General features: G+C 66.8%; 1 non-coding gene across 1 annotated transcript; it reads right to left on the bottom strand.

Moving 5' to 3' along the window:
* Nucleotides 1–1061: 1061 nt before the first annotated feature.
* LOC144489862 (5.8S ribosomal RNA) lies at nucleotides 1062–1215 on the bottom strand. Its single transcript, XR_013497086.1, has one exon. It is a non-coding gene; the product is annotated as a 5.8S ribosomal RNA (ribosomal RNA).
* Between the last annotated feature and the right edge of the window lie 3785 nt (nucleotides 1216–5000).

The raw sequence follows: 5000 nt of genomic DNA, 5'->3' as shown, positions 1-5000 counted from the left end.
GGCACGTCAACTGTTCCAGAGAATCGTTTGCGGCGAGGCGTGCGCCCACCTCCACGGTAACGGAAAGCAGTGCTGCTGGCGGGGTCGCGGTGCGACGGCGGTATCGAGCGAGAGAAAAGCAGGGCCGTGGGACACACAGCCTGCCGGAGCGAAAGGCCAGACGCCAAGGACGAAGCCGGGCGGCGGAGCGCACGGGCTGCAAGCGGCGGGTGGCCACGCCGCGGCCAGGACAGCACCTTTCACGTAGAAGACTTCGGCGGCAGCAGGACACGGGGAGACACCGGAGCGAGGACCACACGGCCAAGTCGGCTCTGCGACGATTCGAACCCAAGGCACACGTTGAACGCGGGCGCAGGCACATTGCCCCAGAACCGCAACGGCAGAGGGTGGGCTGCGGAGTGTGGAAGGAGCCGCAGCTCCAGCGCAACACAAGCAACGACACCCAACCGCCACGGATTCCCACGACAAAAATGCAAGCACTCGCACGCGCAACAGAGGGAAGAAAAGCACGGCACGACCGAGCACCGATCCAGGCATCAAGCGTCACACGCGTCAAGCTGCCGTCCTCCACGCGACGGCACTGAACGGCCACGGCAACCCACCGGCAGGCAACCGAGCACGGACCACGCGAGGCAACGTGTCCGGAGACGTCCAGCGGACAGTCACTCCACTCTCTCACTCTCTGTGCCGGAGCACCCAACCGAGCCAACTCTTGCGGATCCTTCCCGTGGACGAGCCACACACACACATCAACAGAGAGTCAACCCCCCTGGCCCGAGCCTAACGGAAGGCACACACGGTCCCGGCAGCGAGGCAGTCACGTTCTCTCTCTCTGGCAACCCGATGACAGCCGTGCCGGCGACCCCGAGGTGGCTGGGCCAGTGCGGGAGCGGGCAGTGCCGACGAGCCCGGAGGCGGACGCCGGCACCCAAGAGGTCAAGCTCTCCGACGCGGATTACTCTGGGTCTGCACTTAGGGGGACAGAGAGGACGGCACCTCTGCGACACCCCAGCCGCGCTCTTCGGCGCACGGATGCGCGCGAAGTGCGATTGATTGTCAAGCGACCCTCAGACAGACGTAGCCCCGGGAGGAACCCGGGGCCGCAAAGTGCGTTCAAAGTGTCGATGATCAATGTGTCCTGCAATTCACATTAATTCTCGCAGCTAGCTGCGTTCTTCATCGACGCACGAGCCGAGTGATCCACCGCTAAAAGTTGTATCGGGTTTCGGATCGGTTGCCCGATCCTGGGACGCGCAAAACGCTCCCCCGCCGACGTGACGGTGGAGCCCCAGCCTGGCGCGTACCACGGCGTGAGCCCGGAGGCGCACGCACTCGAGCGACAATCAAGCGAAAAAAAGGAGGAATCAGGGCGCTCGCAGGCGTTGAGTGCCGGCGTGGGTGAGGGGCCGGGGCCCGCCACGCGCCGTCACGCCCCGCAACAGCCAGAGGCAGAGTTCTCTGGTGTCACCGTCTGGCGGTAGGCTCGAGAGTCGAGGCGAGGCCGCAGCGGACTGAGTCGGGTGCAAGCCGCGGAGGACAGGCCGACGCTACGGGCGCAAGCCGACCCCGCACGCCCCAACCTCGGCGGGCTGGGGAAGGGGGCGCGGCGGAACGCTCGCAAGCGCGGCTGCCCCCGCGGACAGGCACATTCTCTCGAACGCGGTGGACGCTCGCTCAAGTCAGCACGAGACCAGACCGGACCGACAGGCGGACAACGAATCTTTAAACCTCGCACCCACCCTCCGCACACGGGTGCCGGAGGAATGGTGAGCATGAACAGGTACCCCTCACCGGGCTTTGAAGAGAGTGACTAGAATGCGACCAAAGCTTCACCGCGGCGGGAGACAAAAAGGCCCCTGACTGCACCAGAACGTCTCCCTGCGGAGTCACACAGTGGCCGTTCACCGTGGTCCCGTCGACAAGCCGCCAGGACAAGCACCCAAGCCCGCAGCAGCTCTCTTCGTTTCAACTGCGGATGTAATGCTGCAAGGCGGTGGCAAGGTCACGTCGCAGCCCGCAAGCCGTCGCCAAGGCGAGAGGAAGACGGTCCCCACAGCGGGCACACACAGACGGACGTGGAGCACGGGGCGGCGGCCCACAGGTGCGCACACGCGCCGTGCCGAGGATCGGTGCGGACGCCGGTGACATCGCACCCGGCAGAGCGGCTAGGCAGAAGTCGCTGCGGAGGAGGAGCACCGTCGGCGGAACGGTCTGCTGGCGGGCGAGGGACCAAACGAGCAGCTAGAACGGGCGGAGTGGACCGGACTGCAGAAGCGGAGTGAGTGCGTGGCTGACGCCACCGTCTCCCTCCGAGCGTCTGCTCGCGCCGGCCAAACCGCCGAACCGCTGAACGAAAGGACCGCATCGTCCCACGCAGGCAGGCCGGCCGTGTTGCCGTGCGTGCCCCCACCTCTCGGACGGACTGCAAAGACACCCTACGAAGCCAACGGCGAAGCCCTTCCAACGGCGCAGGCGTAGCGTGTGCGGCACCCGCATGGACTTGCCGGCGTGCAACCGAGCGTGTGCGTGCTCGTCGGTGGCGGCGCCCGCGCGCCGGCCCAACCGAGTGGGACCGAGATCGACGTCGCCCGGCTTCGGCGGAACGTGCGTACGGGTGACCAGGCCCGTTCGACGGGTACGGCGAAATTGTCGGTGTGACCTCCCACCCGCGTGGGAGGCGCCAGCGTCAGTACGGGCCACGGCCCCGGGGCCAACCCCCGTGAGGCTCTCCTGCCTGGCCCAACCGGCGCAGCCTTCGAGTTCAAGGAGTGACGGGCCGCCCTCCCCGGAGAGGTGGCGGGCCCCCGGCCGACAAACAAAGATCCTTCACAACGTGTTCACCAACAGAAACCTTGTTACGATTTTTATTCTGTGTTACGGGTTTCGGTTCGGGCCCCCGGAGAGGTTGTCCGATACCTGGCCCCGGGGCCGGCCCCCGTGAGGCTCTCCTGCCTGGCCCAACCGGCGCCAGCCTTCGCGTTCAAGGAGTGACGGGCCGCCCTCCCCGGAGAGGTGGCGGGCCCCCGGCCGACAAAGATCCTTCACAACGTGTTCACCAACAGAAACCTTGTTACGACTTTTATACCGTGTCGGGTTTCGGCTCGGGCCCCCGGAGAGGTTGTCCGATCCTGGGACGCGCTAAACGCTCCCCCGCCGACGTGACGGTGGAGCCCCAGCCTGGCGCGTACCACGGCGTGAGCCCCGGAGGCACACGCACTCGAGCGACAATCAAGCGAAAAACCTTTCTCGGAGGAAACAGGGCGCTCGCAGGCGTTGAGTGCCGGCGTGGGTGACGGGCCGGAGCCCGACACGCGCCGTCACGCCCCGCAACAGCCAGAGGCAGAGTTCTCTGGTGTCACCGTCTGTCGGAAGGCTCGAGAGTCGAGGCGAGGCCGCAGCGGACTGAGTCGGGTGCAAGCCGCGGAGGACAGGCCGACGCTACGGGCGCAAGCCGACCCCGCACGCCCCAACCTCGGCGGGCTGGGGAAGGGGGCGCGGCGGAACGCTCGCAAGCGCGGCTGCCCCCGCGGACAGGCACATTCTCTCGAACGCGGAGGACACTCGCTCAAGTCAGCACGAGACCGGACCGACAGGCGGACCACGAATCTTTAAACCTCGCACCCACCCTCTGCACGCGGGTGCTCGAGGAATGGTGAGCATGAACAGGTACCCCGTACCGGGATTGAAGAGAGAGTGACTAGAATGCGACCAAAGCTTCACCGCGGCGGGAGACAAAAAGGCCCCTGACTGCACCAGAACGTCTCCCTGCGGAGTCACACAGTGGCCGTTCACCGTGGTCCCGTCGACAAGCCGCCAGGACAAGCACCCAAGCCCGCAGCAGCTCTCTTCGTTTCAACTGCGGATGTAATGCTGCAAGGCGGTGGCAAGGTCACGTCGCAGCCCGCAAGCCGTCGCCCAGGCGAGAGGAAGACGGTCCCCACAGCGGGCACACACGGACGGACGTGGAGCACGGGGCGGCGGCCCACAGGTGCGCACCCGCGCCGTGCCGAGGATCGGTGCGGACGCCGGAGACATCGCACCCGGCAGAGGGGCTAGGCAGAAGTCGCTGCGGAGGAGGAGCACCGTCGGCGGAACGGTCTGCTGGAGGGCGAGGGACCAAACGAGCAGCTAGAACGGGCGGAGTGGACCGGACTGCAGAAGCAGAGTGAGTGCGTGGCTGACGCCACCGTCTCCCCCCAAGCATCTGCTCGCGCCGGCCAAACCGTGGAACCGCTGAACGAAAGGACCGCATCGTCCCAAGCAGGCAGGCCGGCCGTGTTGCCGTGCGTGCCCCCACCTCTCGGACGGACTGCAAAGACACCCCCACAGGGCTGTGTGCGACGCCAACGGCGAAGCCCTTCCAACGACGCAGGCGTTGCGTGTGCGGCACCAATGCCGAGGATCGGTGCGGACGCCGGAGACATCGCACCCGGCAGAGGGGCTAGGCAGAAGTCGCTGCGGAGGAGGAGCACCGTCGGCGGAACGGTCTGCTGGCGGGCGAGGGACCAAACGAGCAGCTAGAACGGGCGGAGTGGACCGGACTGCAGAAGCAGAGTGAGTGCGTGGCTGACGCCACCGTCTCCCCCCCAAGCATCTGCTCGCGCCGGCCAAACCGTGGAACCGCTGAACGAAAGGACCGCATCGTCCCAAGCAGGCAGGCCGGCCGTGTTGCCGTGCGTGCCCCCACCTCTCGGACGGACTGCAAAGACACCCCCACAGGGCTGTGTGCGACGCCAACGGCGAAGCCCTTCCAACGACGCAGGCGTTGCGTGTGCGGCACCAATGCCGAGGATCGGTGCGGACGCCGGAGACATCGCACCCGGCAGAGGGGCTAGGCAGAAGTCGCTGCGGAGGAGGAGCACCGTCGGCGGAACGGTCTGCTGGCGGGCGAGGGACCAAACGAGCAGCTAGAACGGGCGGAGTGGACCGGACTGCAGAAGCAGAGTGAGTGCGTGGCTGACGCCACCGTCTCCCCCCAAGCATCTGCTCGCGCCGGCCAA

The sequence above is a fragment of the Mustelus asterias genome, unplaced genomic scaffold (assembly GCF_964213995.1).
Source record: "Mustelus asterias unplaced genomic scaffold, sMusAst1.hap1.1 HAP1_SCAFFOLD_2614, whole genome shotgun sequence".
Lineage (NCBI taxonomy): Eukaryota > Metazoa > Chordata > Chondrichthyes > Carcharhiniformes > Triakidae > Mustelus > Mustelus asterias.
This window is presented reverse-complemented; position numbering and strand designations above follow the sequence as displayed.